Below are 18,674 nucleotides of genomic sequence, written 5' to 3'. Positions count from 1 at the left end.
CTGTGAATATACTGTCTATTCTAAAAACAAGGAATTTTTTAAGGAAAAAAATAAGGGTAAAAAACAAATGACAAATAGGAAACGTTGGCAAATATCAGGCACAAAAAATTAAAATCTCTAACATATAAAAACACTTTGCAAAATTAATTATTGAACAGCCAGAAGAGAAAAGGGACAAAAGAGAGGAAGAAGTGACTTATCATTCATATTTTCCACAAATATTTGTTGAGCAATTACTGTCATAAAATAAACAAAAACCCCTGTACTCATGAGGCAGGTTGGAGACACACAACGCACTATAAACACCCTAGGTAAGTAAATTATCCACGGTAGTATATTAGAAGGTGATAAGTGCTATGGAACAATAGCGATTAGAGGAAAAGAGAAGTTGCTGGGATTGTGGGGGAGGGGACAGACTGCAGTGTTTTTTGATTCTTTTTGCATGTGGACCATTTTTAAAGTCCTTATTGAATTTGTTACAATACCGCTTCTGTTTTATGCTTTGGTTATTTGGCCACCAGGCCTGTGAGATCTTAGCACACCGACCAGGGATGGAACCCACAACCCCCCGCATTGGAAGGCGAAGTCTTAACCAGGGAAGTCCCAACAGGTTGCAAATTTGAATAGAAGTTTGGGGATAGTCCTGGTTGAGGAAGCGACAGTGAAGGAAAGTCATGAAGGGGGTGAGAGGGCTGGCCATGCAGAAATATGCGGTATGAGTGTTCTAGCCAGTGTTTACTGAGGTGGGCATGTTTCTGGCAAGAGGCTTGTGTGGCGGGAATAGAGTGATAGACGGGGAGAGGAGTAGAAGGTATGGTCAAAGAAGTAAGAGTGAGGGTGGGACATTTAGAGCCTGGTAGCCGTTTATAAAACTTCTGATTTTACTCTGAGTGATATGGGAAGCTACTGGAAGCAGAAGTGTGAGGAAGTGTGCTAACTAGACCTAACTTATGTTTTAGCTGAATCACTTTGGCAGTTATTGTGTTTAAGATGGAGGAAAGGAGGGCCAAGAAAAGACTGAACCCTTAGAAAGTTATTAAACCCAGGTGGGATATAAGGGTGGCCTGCATCAGGAAGTGGAGATGGTGTGAAATAGTCAGCTTCTGGACACATTTTAAAGGTAAAGCCAACAGCATCTGCTGACAGACTTAAAATAAGGTATGTGAGAAAAAGAAAACAACAGAATAGTCCAAAATTTTGTGGTTGAGCAACTGGAAGGATGAAGTTACCATCAACTGAGTTGGGGAAGATTGTAAGCAAAGCAGAGGGGGAAATCAGGCATTCAGGTTTGGACATGTTGAATTTGATGCTATCAGATGTCCAAATACAGACTTTATGAAGGCAGTCAGTTATATGAGTTTGGAGTTCAGGAGAGAAATCTGAGCTGGAGATACATGTTTGTGAGTCACCAGCATGAAATTGGATGTGATCACCAAAAGAGTGTGAAGGGACAAAGGAGAGGATCAAAGACTAGTTCCTTGTGAAACTGCACAACTCAGATAGGATTTGCACACAGCCAGAACTCTGACTGGGACTTGAACACTTGGGCTGAGACTTTCACTCAGCCAAAACTCGGATTGGGACATGAATCCAGGGGCTGGGACTCAAACCCACGGTCTTTCAATTGAGATTGCACACCTGGTCTCAGGACTTAATGAAGCTCAGGGTCTTTATGTCTCAGTGCAGGAGGAATTCAGGGAGAAGCAAAGTGATAGGTAAGAAGTGAATTTATTTAGAGAGCTACACATTCCATAGACAGAATGCTGTCAGTCCCAGAAGGTGAGAGCAGCCCCAAAATATGGGATGGTTAGTTTTTATAGGCTGGGTAATTTCATAGGCTAATAAGTGGGAGGATTATTCCAACTATTTTGGGGAAGGGGCAGGGATTTCCAGGAATTGGGCCACCACCCACTTTTTGGCCTTTTATGGTCAGCCTCAGAACTGTCATCGTGCCTGTGGGTGTGTCATTTAGCATATGCTAATGCATTACAATGTGTGTATAATGAGGCTCATGGTCTACCGGGAGTCAAATCTTCCAACATCTTGGACCTAGTTGGTTCTAACCAGTTTATGTCATATCCTTAAAGGCGATGTCATTCTTTTAAAGGTTGTGCCCTGCCCCCTTTCCTCCTGTTTCACTTGGGTCTGCTGGCATTACATTGTCAGCAAGAAGGGTAACCAACAAAGGACACTGAGGGAAGGTCTGTGAGATACAAAGAAATGCAAGAGTGTGCTGTCCCAGAAGGTAAGGGAAGAGGGAGTGGGCAGCACCGTGAGGAGGAGGGGCGATCCACTGAGTAAATGTTGCTAGGTCAAATAAAATAGGACTGATGGTTGACTGCTGGCTCCACATGGAGGTCTTTGGTGACCATTTTCACTGAAAAAGTGGGAACAGATGCACAACTGGGTTGGGTTCAAGTGAATGAGAGGAAACAGTTGAAGGCAATGAGCATAGATAACTCTTTTGTGACGTTATCTTGCAAAGGAGAGGTAGAATGTAAAGTCAGACTTTTTATGTTGCGGTTTTGTCTTTTGTTTTGCTTAAAATGGGACAAATATTAGTATGTTTGATGCCAATGAGAATAATCCAGTAACAAGATTTAGTGCACAAGTGGAGGAATAAGCATGAATGGTTCATCTACTACAGTAACAGGTGGGGATGCAAGATTCTATGGTCAGATGCTGGGAGGTGAATTGATATCCTCATGGCAGTCCATGGAACTCTGGATGGTAATTCTAAATACAAATGACAGAGAAATTTTTGGAAACCTCTCTGCTCATCAAAACAATGAAAAATTTTAAAATACTCAGATTTTTACCTATAAAATGGTAAAACACAAAAGAAGTTTTTAAGAATCTTTCTTATTTATTTATTTATTTATTTTTGGCTGTGTTGGGTCTTCATTGCTGTGCGTGGGCTTTCTCTACTTGTGGTGAGCGGGGGTGCGTGGGCTTCACATTGTCATGGCTTCTCTTGTTGTGGTGCATGGGCTCTAGGCGCGCAGGCTTCAGTAGTTGTGGCACATGGGCTCAGTAGTTGTGGCTTGCGGGCTCTAGAATGCAGGCTCAGTAGTTGCGGTGCATGGGCTTAGTTGCTCCGCAGCATGTGGGATTTTCCCGGGCCAGGGCTCGAACCCGTGTCCCTTGCATTGGCAGGCAGATTCTTAACCACTGCGCCACCAGGGAAGCCCAAAACAAAAGAAATTTATGCAAGTTTAAAAATATGGAAGAAATGGGCATTTTTATACAGGACTAGTCAATAAACACTTTTGGAAGACAATCTGGCAATAGGTCATCAAATATCTTTATAAGTGTAAATTCTCTTTGTGTCTTTAGAAATAATCTTAAAGGAAATAATCACAGAAGTGAAATAAATAGTTGGCTTCAGGGTGTTCAATATTGTTTTTCTTTTTTAAGTGATAGCAAAATCTTCAAAATGACGAAATAGCCAACAAATAGCTTCATCAATTATGATATATCCACACAATGGAATACCACAGTCATTAAGAATTATATTAAAGAATTTTAATGACACAGGTAGTTGCAATAATTTGCTGTGCAATTAAAAATCAGGCCACAAAATAGCTTGCATAACATGGGTTCTCTTTTTTTTTTTCCCTTTCCCTCTGAAAGTGTTACATCCATTTAACCACAGAAAAAAAAGACTGAGAGGTTATCCACCCAAATAAACAATAACAATAGCTGTCCCCAGGTAGTAACATTATAAAGAATTTTGCCATACATACTGTTTCCATCTTATAAAGCAAAAATACAGATTTTTAAAAATCTAAGATAAAGAGGGAAGACGGAACCATTGATATTTATTGAGTGCCTGTTACATGACATGACAAGTACATGTAATTTTAATCCTCAATACACCCCATTTCAAAAGCTCTATTTCACAGATTTGTTTTACAGCTGCAGCTGTAGATGAGCAATTTACCCAAAATTTCTGAACTAGTAGATAGCTGAGCAGGAATGAGTTTCTTCTGCTCATCTGAATAGAAAGCTTCTCCCTCACACCACACTACTTCAAGCATGTATATGCACCAGGATGTTGGTAAATTGGGTTGACTACTAGAGCAGTGCTATTTAATAGAAGTAGGATGTGAGCCACATTCATAATTTAAAATTTTTATGTAGCCATATTAAAATATTTTAAAAGATAAAATGTATTATGGTAGTATATTTTAACTTAATAGTGCCAAGATATAATTTCAATGTAAATCAGCATTTAATTATTAATGAGATATATTACTTTTTTTTTTCATACAAAGTCTTTGAAATCTGGTTTGCACTTCACACCACAGCACACCTGAATTGGGACTGGCCACATTTCAAGTGCCGAATAGACACTTGTGTCTAGTAACTTCTATCTTGGACAACAGACCTTTAAAGGATATTGTCTTTTACTAACACATTTTTTTAAGAATTGGCTGCAGTCGAACCTATTTATTTATTCAGTATGTTTGTGAAGCTATTTAGATTCTATTTGGGCTGTATTTCATTAGTAACATGAACACAGTTTAATTGCTTGTTTTACACTCAGATGAGATTGTGGCTTTAATTTTCTAACATTTGGATGAGTTAATCATATGGATGAGACATAATTGATGCTCCATTCAGCTATATCAGATCTGAAGCCAATATGTGGCAAAAGCTATAGAATGATAACAAGTAATTTCTACTTTATTGTTTGATAGGTTATTAAATTTTATAGTGTTGATTCATAACCATTATTCTAATTATAATTATATAATTATTCTAATAATAATTATGAGATCTAAATCCTGAATGCTATTGAAAATCCACAATGATTGTTTTTTGAATTTTATTTTATTTATTTTTTTATACAGCAGGTTCTTATTAGTTATCCATTGTATACATATTAGTGTATATATGTCAATCCCAATGTCCCAATTCATCACACCACCACCCCCACCCCCTGCCACTTTCCCCGCTTGGTGTCCATACATTTGCTCTTTACATCTTTGTCTCAATTTCTGCCCTGGAAACTGGTTCACCTGTACCATTTTTCTAGGTTCCACATATATGCGTTAATACACGATGTTTGTTGTTCACTTTCTGACTTCACTCTGTATGACCATCTCTAGATTCATCCACATCTCTACAAATGATTCAATTTTGTTCCTTTTTATGGCTGAGTAATATTTCATTGTATATCTGTACCACATCTTCCTTAACCATTCGTCTGGCGATGGGCATTTAGGTTGCTTCCATGACCAGGCTATTGTAAATAGTGCTGCAATGAACATTGGGGTGCCTCTGTCTTTTTGAATTATGGTTTTCTCTGGGTATATGCCCAGTAGTGGGATTGCTGGGTCATATGGTAATTCTATTTGTAGTTTTCTAAGGAACCTACATACTGTTCTCCATAGTGGCTGTATCAGTTTACATTCCCACCAGCAGTGCAAGAGGGTTTCCTCTCCAGCATTTGTTCTTTGTAGATTTTCTGATGATGCCTATTCTAACTGGTGTGAGGTGATACCTCATTGTAGTTTTGATTTGCATTTCTCTAATAATTAGTGATGTTGAGCAGCTTTTCATGTGCTTCTTGGCCATCTGTATGTCTTCTTTGGAGAAATATCTATTTAGGTCTTCTGCCCCTTTTTGGATTGGGTTGTTTGTTTTTTTAATATTGAGTTGCATGAGCTGTTTATATATTTTGGAGATTAATCCTTTGTCTGTTGATTCGTTTTCAAATATTTTCTCCCATTCTGAGGGATGTCTTTTCATCTTGTTTGTAGTTTCCTTTGCTGTGCAAAAGCTTTGAAGTTTCATCAGGTCCCATTTGTTTATTTTTGTTTTTATTTCCATTACTCTAGGAGGTGGATCAAAAAAGATCTTGCTGTGATTTATGTCAAAGAGTGTTCTTCCTATGTTTTCCTCTAAGAGTTTTATACTGTCCTGTCTTACATTTAGGTCTCAAATCCATTTTGAGTTTATTTTTGTGTATGGTGTTAGGAAGTGTTCTAAGTTCATTCTTTTAAATGTAGCGGTCCAGTTTTCCCAGCATCACTTATTGAAGAGACTGTCTTTTCTCCATTGTATATCCTTGCCTCCTTTGTCATAGATTACTTGACCGTAGGTGCATGGGTTTACCTCTGGACTTTCTAATCTGTTCCATTGATCTATATTTCTGTTTTTTTGCCAGTACCATATTGTCTTGATTACTGTAGCTTTGTAATATAGTCTTAAGTCAGGGAGTCCGATTCCTCCAGCTCCGTTTCTTTCCCTCAAGACTGCTTTGGCTATTCGGGGTCTTTTGTGTCTCCATACAAATTTTAAGAGTTTTTGTTCTAGTTCTGTAAAAACGCCACTGGTAATTTGATAGGGATTGCATTGAATCTGTAGATTGCTTTGGGTAGTATAGTCATTTTCACAATATTGATTCTTCCAATCCAGGTACATGGTATATCTCTCCATCTGTTTTGTATCATCTTTAATTTCTTTCATCAGTGTTTTATAGTTTTCTGCATACAGGTCTTTTGTCTCCCTAGGTAGGTTTATTCCTAGGTGTTTCATTCTTTATGTTGCAGTCGTAAATGGGCGTGTTTCCTTAATTTCTTTTTCAGATTTTTCATTATTAGTGCATAGGAATGCAAGAGATTTCTGTGCATTAATTTTGTATCCTGCAACTTTACCACATTCATTAATTAGCGCTAGTAGTTTTCTGGTGGCACCTTTAGGATACTCTATGTATAGTATCATGTCATCTGCAAACAGTGACAGTTTTACTTCTTCTTTTCCAATGTGTATTCTTTTTATTTCTTTTTCTTTTCTGATTGCCGTGGCTAGGGCTTCCAAAACTATGTTGAATTATAGTGGCGAGAGTGGACATTCTTGTTTTGTTCCTGATCTTAGAGGAAATGCTTTCAGTTTTTCACAATTGAGAATGATGTTTGCTGTGGGTTTGTTATATATGGCCTTTGTTATGTTGATGTAGGTTCCCTCTATGCCCACTTTCTGGAGAGTTTTTGTCATAAATTGGTGTTGAATTTTGTCAAAAGCTTTTTCTGCATCTGTTGAGTTGATCACATGGTTTTTCTTCTTCAATTTGTTAATGTGGTGTAACACATTGACGATTTGCGTATATTGAACAATCTTTGCATCCCTGGGATAAATTCCACTTGATCATGGTGTATGATTCTTTTAGTGTGTTGTTGGATTCTGTTTGCTAGTATTTTGTTGAGGATTTTTGCATCTATATTCATCAGTGATATTGGTCTGTAATTTTCTTTTTTTGTAGTAGCATTGTCTGGTTTTAGTATCGGGGTGATGGTGGCCTCATAGAATGAGTTTGGGAGTGTTCCTTCCTCTGCAATGTTTTGGAAAAGTTTGATGAGGATGGGTGTTAGCTCTTCTCTAATTGTTTGATAGAATTCACCTGTGAACCTATCTGGTCCTGGACTTTTGTTTGTTGGAAGATTTTTCATCACAGTTTCAATTTCATTACTTGTGATTGGTCTGTTCATATTTTCTATTTCTTCCTGGTTCAGTCTGGAATGTTACACCCTTCTAAGAATTTGTCCATTTCTTCCAAGTTGTCCATTTTATTGGCATAGTGTTGCTTATAGTAGTCTCTTAGAATGCTTTGTATTTCTGCAGTGTCTGTTTTAACTTCTCCTCTTTCATCCTAATTTTATTGATTTGAGTCCTCTCCCTCTTTTTCTTGATGAGTCTGGCTAATGGTTTATCAATTTTGTTTATCTTCTCAAAGAACCAGCTTTTAGTTTTATTGATCTTTGCTATTGTTTTCTTTGTTTCTGTTTCATTTATTTCTGCTCTGATCTTTATGATTTCTTTCCTTCTGTTAACTTTGCATTTTGTTTGTTCTTCTTTCTCTAGTTCCTTTTAGGTGTAAGGTTACACTATTTATTTGTGATTTTTCTTGTTTCTTGAGGTAGGCTTGTATTGCTATAAACTTCTCTCTTAGAACTGCTTTTGCTGCGTCCCATAGGTTTTGGATCATCATGTTTTCATTGTCACTTGTCTCTAGGTATTTTTTGATTTCCTCTTTGATTTCTTCAGTGATCTCTTGATTATTTAGTAACGTATTGTTTAGCCTCCATGTGTTTGTGTTTTTTACGTTTTTTTCCCTTTAATTTGTTTCTAATCTCATAGTGTTGTTGTCAGAAAAGATGCTTGATATGATTTCAGTTTTCTTAAGTTTACTGAGGCTTGATTTGTGACCCAAGATGTGATCTATCCTGGAGAATTTTTCGTGCACACTTGAGAAGAAAGTGTAATCTGCTGTTTTGGGATGGAATGTCCTATAATATCAATTAAATCTATCTGGTCTGTTGTGTTATTTAAAGCTTCTGTTTCCTTATTTATTTTTATTTTGGATGATCTGTCCATTGGTGTAAGTGAGGTGTTAAAGTCCCCCACTAGTATTGTGTTACTGTCTATTTCCTCTTTTATAGCTGTTAGCATTTGCCTTATGTATTGAGGTGCTCCTATGTTGGGTGCATATATATTTATAATTGTTATGTCTTCTTTTTGGATTGATCCCTTGATCATTATGTAGTGTCCGTCCTTGTTTCTTGTAACATTCTTTATTTTAAAGTCTATTTTTTCTGTTATGAGTATTGCCACTCCAGCTTTCTTTTGATTTCCATTTGCATGGAATACCTTTTTCCATCCCCTCACTTTCAGTCTGTATGTGTCCCTAGGTCTGAAGTGGATCTCTTGTAGACAGCATATATATGGGTCTTGTTTTTGTATCCATTCAGTGAGCCTGTGTCTTTTGGTTGTAGCATTTAATCCATTCACATTTAAGGTAATTATCGATATATGTGTTCCTATGACCATTTTCTTAATTGTTTTCGGTTTGTTTTTGTAGGTCCTTTTCTTGTGTTTCCCACTTAGAGAAGTTCCTTTAGCATTTGTTGTAGAGCTGGTTTGGTGTTGCTGAATTTTCTTAGCTTTTGCTTGTCTGTAAAGTTTTTTTTTTTTTTTTTTTTGCGGTACATGGGCTTCTCAGTGCTGCGGCCTCTCCCGCCGCGGAGCACAGGCTCTGGACACGCAGGCCCAGTGGCCACAGCTCACGGGCCCAGCCACTCCGCGGCACGCGGGATCCCCCCAGACCAGGGCACCAACCTGCGCCCCCCGCATCAGCAGGCAGACTCTCAACCACTGCGGCACGAGGGATGGCCTGTAAAGATTTTGATGTCTCCATCGAATCTGAATGAGATCCTTGCTCGGTAGAGTAATCCTGGTTGTAGTTTCTTCCCTTTCATCACTTTAAATATATCATGCCATTCCCTTCTGGCTTGTAGAGTTTCTGCTGAGAAATCAACTGTTAACCTTATGGGAGTTCCCTTGTATGTTATTTGTCATTTTTCCCTTGCTGCTTTCAGTAATTTTTCTTTGTCTTTAATTTTTGCCCATTTTATTACTATGTGTCTCAACGTGTTTCTCCTTGGGTTTCCCCTGTATTGGACTCTCAGCGCTTCCTGGACTTGGGTGGCTATTTCCTTTCCCATGTTAGGGAAGTTTTTGACTATAATCTCTTCAAATATTTTCTCAGGTCCTTTCTCTGTCTCTTCTCCTTTTGGGACCCCTATAAGGCAAATATTGTTCCATTTAATGTTGTCCCAGAGGTCTCTTAGGCTGTCTTCATTTCTTTTCATTCTTTTTTCTTTATTCTGTTCCGCAGCAGTGAATTCCACCATTCTGTCTTCCCGGTCACTTATCTGTTCTTCTGCCTCAGTTATTCTGCTATTGATTCCTTCTAGTCTGTTTTTCATTTCAGTTATCATATTGTTCATCTCTTTTTCTTTGTTCTTTAATTCTTCTAGGTCTTTGTTAAACATTTCTTGCATGTTCTAGATCTTTGTCTTCATTCTTTTTCCGAGGTCCTGAATCATCTTCACTATCATTATTCTGAATTCTTTTTCTGGAAGGTTGCCTATCTCCTCTTCATTTAGTTGTTTTTTGGGTTTTTATCTTGTTCCTTCATCTGGTACATAGCCCTCTGCCTTTTCATCTTGTGTATCTTTCTGTGAATGTGGTTTTTGTTCCACAGGCTGCAGGATTGTAGTTATTCTTGCTTCTGCTGTCTGCCCTCTCTAAAATCCACAATGATTTTTAACAATTTTGTCCCTCTGTGTATACATTGCTAACACCCCAAAGTTGTACTGTTTCATCTAAATTATTTCAATTTACCTAATTATTAGTAACTTTCAAATTAACTGGTTAGTAGCTTATGGACTTCCCTTATTGTTTTTTCTCTTAATACAGAACTCTTTACATTTATTAGAGAAATTTTTTTAAAAGTTGAGGCAAGCAAAGAGAAGAAACTAAAAGCTTATCTAAGTTTCTAACACCAGAGATATCCTCTGGTAACATTTTGTACATTTCAGATATATGTATATTGTTCATAAAAATGAAAAAATACTCTACACTATCCATTGTTTTTCCAGTTTGTGAACTGGATCCAGTATTATTCATTTTTTCTATAAATGTTTACTAACCTTTTTCTATGTTTTAAGTCACTGTATTAAATATTCTTTACAGCGTATTTGTTATTACATGCATGGTATTATGATACATTGTTATAATTCATCCACACAAATTTAACCCATTTCCTGGTTTGGGGTAAATATGTACGTATTACATATTTTGATATTTGTTTTAAAACCTTGGAATAAAAAACCTTGTCACCATACTTTGAGTAATCCCACGGTTAATCCTTTTAGATGAATTCCTAGAAATGGAATTGCTGGCCAAAGGGCATGAAAAATTCTAAGGCTTTTGAGAGTATTGTCATATTGCCTTCCAGGAAAGTAGAAACAATTTATACTTTCACCAACAGGCTATCATTTGGTTCATCTTTTGGACTTGTTGGTCAAGGTATTGGCTATGGCTATCATGTGTGAATATCACCAGTGCCTTGTTCATATTCTCTTTCTCTCTCTTTTTCAGTATTTATATAGCGTAGCTCTGACCCTGTACTTATGTCAGTTTTGCCAACAGAATTGGCAAAAAGATAAAAGATGAAATAGATAAAAACTAGCATTAGAAGCCAGCATTCAGGAAACAGTGAGTGGCCTCACATGATTTTCTTTCTTTTATTTTTTTTAAATTGAAGTATAGTTGATGTACAATACTGTGTTAGTTTTAGGTATATAGCAAAGTGATTCATTTATCCATATATATGCATATATCTATATTCTTTTCTTGATTCTTTTCCATTTTAAGTTATCACAAGATATCAAATATAGTTCCCTGTGCTGTATAGTAAATCCTTGTTGATTGTCTATTTTATATATAGTAGTGTGTATCTGTTAATCCCATAGTCCTAATTTATCCCTCTCCCCACCTTCCCCTTTGGAAACCATAAGTCTGTTTTCTATGTCTCTCACATGACTTTCTTTAAAAAATATTTGAATAAACATATGCTTACATATGTGACTCTTGCTTGGTGAATAAAAGATAGAAGAAGGAGGGGGAAAGGAGCATAATAAACCACTGACATTTGCTTACTTAATGAAGTTACAGGAAGTTAAAACACTTTAATTAGCAGGTGGCATTTTTCTCTGAGATTGTATTCTCAGAACTTTTGGAAAGATTCAGGGCCTGGTCATGTCCAGTCTGAGGTTCTACATTTCTGATCTGGGCTGATTGTATGTCAAGGGTGGTTAATAAGGGGAGAAGTGCTCAGAAACAGGAGCATAATTATTTGAACACTAATGTGTTCACTTAGTCACATTGTTTACATGACCCCCTCAAGCAATGTCCTTGATCACTGCAACTCCCGTTTTCTCTTGGCATATTCCAACATGGATTGTCCAACCTTACCTGGGAATTTGTATTTCTTCTGGGGAGGTAATAATTGCAGACTGTGATTTTATTTTTTTGTCATGTGTATTTCATAGCTTTCTCTTAAAATAAATACATCATTGAAAATACTTAATTACTTTATGATCATGAACTGAAAGCCACACTTGGTGATTGTTCAACCTACTCTGGGTTTGTTGTGGGAATGAAGTATGTTTTAAATTCTCTTGACTATGGTGGAATACATTTTATCAAGCAAAAAAAATGGGTCCAATTTCTGCAGGATATCCCAAAAATTAGTCTTAGATTTTTGCTTTTGCTTAATTAATAACTCAGTCTGTGTATTTACTGATATGTCATGTTTGTTTAAATGTCTGTGAAAAGTATATCTAAGAATAGTGGCCATAAATTTCTAGTTCAGCAGGCTTTATTGTTAGGATCACTGTAGCCCACAACTGCCTTCTTGATATAATTGCCTCAAATAGAAGCTATACAGTGTAATGTTGCATAAATATACATTTTTAATACTTCAGGAGACTGAAAAATCAGGGTTTTACAGGATGGGGTGAGAGTTATTTATGAGAGGTTTTTGGTTTTTTGCTGGATATGAAATCAAATTAATCTTGAGTAAATCAGATTGGAGAAAATGGAAACATAGCAGCTTGACAGATTTGTGTCCAGCACAATTGATATATGTTATTTTTAAACCTGGATGATATAGATAGAATTTGTTATTTAAATAATAAAATCTGTGTAACTATAAGCAAAGACAAGATTAAAATTTCTATAGACAGGATTGTCAAATTTTTACATGAGAGAAATTATAATACCTTACTTTATATATCAAATCAATAATTAATAACAAGTTTTTCCTACTCCTTATACCTTGAAGTCCAACTGTGGGTGAATATAATCCTTTGAGGAAACTGTATCATTAAAACTGAGACTATGGAGAACTAGTAATGTAGGAAATTATAATCACCACACTCACAGCCGTGTGTTTATTTCCAACACTAGTGCCTATAAAAGAACATAAAGTTGAACATTGTTAATGTCTAAGAAAAAACAAACTAAGAAAAAGAACCATCATTCTTATATTCCAGTCTTACAGTTTCTTAATGATTACTGGTAGTTGGTTTGAGGTGATATTATAAGTGTTTTTATGTGGCAATTAAAATTTCAGAAGCCCTCATAATTGTTAATTAAATTTTTCCTCATCCCATCCCAAAGAAGTAAGCCAGTTCTATTATTCTTGCTTTTGAACCTGGAAAATTGAGTAATAATATCCATATAAAGTAACTTTATTCACTTCAACTTTGTTGCACCTAAAAATATTCTTGCTCCCCAAAAGTGAAGAGTAAAATGGTACATGGAAGCAGATTTTGGCTCAATAGGATTTTTTTTTTAATTAGAGCAAATAATGTGTTTGTGGATGATCTTTTCTTTACCGATTCTGTTTGTTTGAGTTTGAGCTGTTTTTGTTTGGTTTTCTTTTTTTTTTTTTGTCTTAAAAATGGCCTTTGGTGTTAAACACTTCTCTGTTCCCAGTCAGCTCAGGAGCGTCACTGTAGATGTTGGTCACCGGCCACATTGGATCTGCATCTCTTGAATCTCTACATCCTTCATAAAGCAATATTAGGATGCTACAATATTAGGAAGTACATTCCTTCCAAAGCAATATTAGGATGCTACTTTTTTAAAAAAATGACTTTTAAAAAAGTCATTTTTCTTCCATTCAGCTGTCAAATAGGATATCTTTAGCTGAAAGTAAGAGAATACCCAACCCAAGTCAAAGTAACATAAATAATAAAGCGACTTCTTATTTCATTCGAAGCATAGAGGTAGAGACGTCCAAGCACAGTGAGGCCTAGTTTTCTGCATTCTCTTGCCCTGCCTTCCTGCAGGGTAGATAGATGACTTTCTGCCAGACAATTAGAGCAGTTCCACACTGCCACACTCAGAAGCAGAAGGGGACCTTTTCGTCCTTGTGACTTGTTTTAAGAGCTAGGAAACCTTTGCCCCCAGAAGACTTCTCCTCCCATTTCGGTGGCCTTTTGGGCCTTTTGTCCATGATTATATCAAACACTGGGAAGAGGAATGGAAAGCTTGAGAACAGATGTTTGTGAATGGCTTAAGATCAGTCAAGATTCACTCCCGGGGCTGGAATGGGGCTCACGCACCCTGAAGTGGGGGGCCTGTGCAGGAAGGTGGTAAATCTTGAATAAAATTAGGATTATGGTGAGCAGGAGCAAGAGTAGAGGTGATGTCTGCTACAATTACCTTTTCCTTACAGTTCTGGTGATGAATATAATTATTTAAAACCTAGCATATGGGATGGCTGAGCCATTACATTTTACTTTTAACAAGCTGTTTTATCTTGATCATATTATTTCTAAACTTCCACTAGGAATTATACTGCCTCTTAAAACTAGTGGTGGATGGAGATAGGCACAAAAGATGGTTTAGGTGTATTGTCACCATCCCAGCTACTCCACCTCCAAAAAATACACATTCTAAGTAAAAAATTCAGCTTTCCATGCAAACTACTTTTAAACAGTATCTAAGTAAAAACAGATACAAAAGCAGATACAGAGTGCTTGTTATGAAAATAGCAATTGCAGCTTCCAAATAAATCACTTAGCCTCCTCTTCTGACCAGATTCTCATTCCTAAACTCTCCTCTAAGAAATTCTGGAGGGTCCTATTTTCACTTTCCTGTCACCCCTCAGAAGAAGGTGGCTTTGGATGCTGGTACAAGTTCTGGCTTTATCTTCTGGACCACTTTTGTTGTTGTTGATTCTTCAATTCAGTGGATTTTGACCATACTCCTAAGAGCCCACTTTATTCTGGCTGTCAACTCCCACCTGAGTAGGTAAACTGGGCAGAGCCTGGGGAGCCAGGAGAGTGAGGACTGCTAAATGGGAATGATCTCCTGGAAGACAACGTACATACCCAAACAACATCTAAGGAGCCGATTCTGTTGGTCAGAAATGAGTCTGCGGCCAGGGGGCCCTCTGTAAACCAGGCTGAAAATCAAAGGTTTGTGTTTGGACAATAGGCCTGGGGTGGGGTGGTGAATAGCTGGGGAGACAGTTTCAGGAACCAGGCTGATTAGATTCAGTGTTTGGATGGGTATGATTTGGAAAGACAACTTTGAAAAGTGGTGTCAAGTTATATTTTCTAGAGGGTCAGACCCAATGCTGCCAAACAAGCAGATTGTGTCAGAACCATCTATTATCCACATTATTTCACCAGTGGCTCACTCCGCTGATAGCATTACACTTGAAGAGACAAGAGCTTTTCTTCCATCCAGATTCACTATGGCCATTTGCCAGTCAAGGTAGTCATCAGATGCTGGTAACTGCATCGGCTAGCATCAGGAGGCCCTAATTACCATTTTGCTGGAAAGCCCCCTTCACTCTGAGAAAATATAAGACAAGTTCAGCCAGTTTGAATACACAGTGTTTAGTCTCATAGACTTGTCCCTGCTGTTAAGGTACCTGTTGCCCTACGTGGGCTGTTTGCCATGGCTGGCTGCCCCCACCCCACTAAATGTCTTTTGATGTCACGGAACCAGAACCCTGGGAAAGTGGTTTAACATGATTATGAAGAAAACTGGTAGTTAAGTTGATTGTGAGTCAGGTTAGGATTTTTGTAACGATTCAAACAGGTAGAATTATGGAGACAGTTGGCCTTGGTCTCGTTGAATTCTCACAGCCCTGTTGTCCTCCTTTTCTGAGTTACCTGTTTTGTCTCATATCCTGGGAAATCACGATGAAATGATATTGGTGGACCTCAATTGGCAGTGGGGGATGGAGGGTAAGGACTGAGCAATAAATACCTCATCCTCCTGCAGGCTGAAATTTCCTGAAACATTTTAAATTAGAAAATTTGGATGGACAGAAAAATGGAAATTGCAGACCTACCAAAGATCTTTTGTCTGAAGATATTTTTTTAAAGTACAAAATTTTAGGATAATTTGCTATTTTATATAGATATTTTTTTCTACAAGGAAAAGATGAAGGTTAGAAAAGATAAATGTCCAGATTTGAATTTAGAAATTCAGATACGTTAAATTTGATTTTATCTTAGATGCCAAGTAGGAAATGGCTACTTTGTTATTGTGAAGAGGCTATCATGTTTGAATATTCATCTTAGATTTTTACTACCCAGAAGACTCAGTATATATATATATATATATATATATATATATAGTGGTGGAAGTTTTCTCCCTCACAGACAGCATCCTAATGGAGATGCATGACTCTGCCAATAGTGTTGCTGATGTGAATATTTGCTTCAAAATTTAAGCCAGCAGCTCTGGAAATTGCTATAAGTACTCTAAAATAATAATATTGTGAGTATTTATATTATCATTTCCTTTTTTAAAGTTTTTTTTTAATATAATTTTATTTATTTTTATTTTTGGCTGCATTGGGTCTTCATTACTACGTGCAGGCTTCTCTCTAGTTACGGCGAGCAGCGGCTACTCTTTGTTGTGGTACGCGGGCTTCTCATTGCAGTGGCTTCTCTTGTTGAGGAGCACTGCCTTCTAGGCACACGGGCCTCAGTAGTTGTGGCACGTGGGCTCAGTAGTTGTGGCTTGTGGGCTCTAGAGCGCAGGCTCAGTAGTTGTGGCGCATGGGCTTAGTTGCTCCGCGGCATATGGGATCTTCCCAGACCAGGGCTTGAATCCGTGTCCCCTGCATTCTCAACCACTGCACCACCATGGAAGCCCTATCATTTCTTATAAGCATGTTTTTCGTTTTTATCCTACATCTAATAGAAAAATGATTTACAATTTGTGTAATTGTGGTAATTGGAAAAAGCTGTTGAGATGTGAGGTTTCCAAAATCAATAGGAGCAAAATGGATGTGATCATTGTTCATATCATACTTGGTTTGAAATATGTAGTTTTAATGTTATATTATCTTCATATGTTTAAGTGGTTTTAATGTTGTCACTAAAATGGTACCTAATTAATACATTCATGCAATGTATAAAAATGTACTGAGTACCACAAATTCTTCTGCTGCTATGTTTATTTATAGCAATGCACACTGCTTAATGTGTGCTTTTATTTAAAAACCATTTTTGTAAATGTTTGCTATTTGCACTTTGAGGATAGCCACAATCTTACACCACAATTCAGTATGAGAGATCATCAAAACAATTAGCTTAGAAGTACCTCTCCATTTGCCAAAGAATTTAAATAATTTTTGACAATTATGGGTAAGGTTGCTCATAGATTATCTTAGGTCAATTCTGTAAAAGCAAATCTGAGACAGGGATTGTAAGAACATGTGATTTGTTGGGCGGTGCTCTCAGGAGAAGGATGGTAAGGGAAGCAGGATGGAGGAGGGGAAGATGTCTGTGGCAGAAGATCTCAATGGAAACAGGTTACAGTTTGCTCCCACGGTGAAACTCTGGAGCACGAATGGCATCACAGAGTTGGTCTCATCTTGAGGCAAGTGGCCTGGCCTTCTGTACCCCCATGTCAGCCAGTCGTTGGTTGAGGTTGGCTTCCAAAGGTGGTGGGAGAATAGCCTCCTGGGTGAGGCAGTTCCCATCTGGCCCAGGACAGTTCTTCAGAGGAGGAAGGTACATCTGTGAATTACCAGCATTTTGAAGATAGGAATTCTAGCTCATCAGGGTGATCTAGCCTGGCACCAACAGCATCCTTTATATAGATAAATGACAATTTAAAAGAACAGAGAGCTTATTGGACCTAGATTCTGTCGCTTCCTCCTCCCCAGCACATACACCCCTACACGTCTATCCTTGTAATCAAATAAAGATGGAAATTCAAACTGTATTCAGGTCCTTTTGATTACAGAAACAGTTTAAAAGCATTAATGAGGACATCGACTCTGGGTCTATTCCTTTTTCTGATTGCTTGCCATGTAGAAATGTGGCTAACTCTGCTATTAAAATGCATTTATGTTATCATGAATGAAATGAGTTCCTTGAGAGAGGACCTGAGATACTGTCCCTGAAGACTTGAGGGTGTTTTAAATGCCAAAACCACTCAGGCAATCCTTTCTCCAGGCTTAATACTCCTATTTGAGATGCTTTATTTGCAGAAACCTTTGGCTTAACTGATTCAGAGAGACCCCACTCAATGTGTTCAGTGAATGAAATCTCAAATTCTTTCTCTGCAATATATTATCATGTCATACAGAAGAAATGTAGAGTTTGCTTCTTCCTAATGGAACACTTCCAGCCCACTTTTTCTTCCTATTATAGAGCTGTTAGAGAAGGTTATCTTCTTTGAAAAATAATTTTGTTTCTTTCTTGCTACTTATCAGTATCATGAAATACTTTATAGAAACTGGGTAAGTTGGATGAGGATGGTAGAATTCCCATTCGTGTCACTGATTTAAAGAGGTTTTTATTGTTTTAAATTGTCAAATATTTTTCAAGGGCATAGAGGACATACTGTAAAAATTCTTTAAATTGCACAACTAACTTTAAAGTAGAAGGCCAATGATAGAAATAAACAATAGCAAGTCTCCATCTTGGATCACAGAAATATTTGTTGCTAATAATATTCCCTCTGATTGCATCTGTATTTGATTATTCCAACTTATTAAACAGGAATGATGATATGCAAATAAACTCAGAATAATAAAGAAACATTAATTCAGTCTAGAGTTCAAGCTGATATTGTAACCTTTTTACTTTGCATAGGGCTTTGCTAATACACAAACCAGGCCAGTACCTCGGAAAGTTCTGAACTAAAAAAGGTGTTTTGGAGCATGATGGATATGTTATTGGGAAGGTGACTTGAAGGGATCCTGTTACAAATGATTTCTTTAGTGATCTGAAATTTAATGCCACTGGTTATCTTTTTACTACCAATATCTAGTC

General features: G+C 37.3%; 1 protein-coding gene across 1 annotated transcript in view; it reads left to right on the top strand.

Annotated features, from left to right (window-relative positions):
- CCDC148 (coiled-coil domain containing 148) overlaps nt 1–18,674 on the top strand; it is a 262,676-nt gene that overhangs the window by 113,354 nt on the left and 130,648 nt on the right. The window lies entirely within an intron of this gene.

The sequence above is a fragment of the Phocoena phocoena genome, chromosome 7, assembly GCF_963924675.1.
Source record: "Phocoena phocoena chromosome 7, mPhoPho1.1, whole genome shotgun sequence".
Classification (NCBI taxonomy): Eukaryota; Metazoa; Chordata; class Mammalia; order Artiodactyla; family Phocoenidae; genus Phocoena; species Phocoena phocoena.
This window is presented reverse-complemented; position numbering and strand designations above follow the sequence as displayed.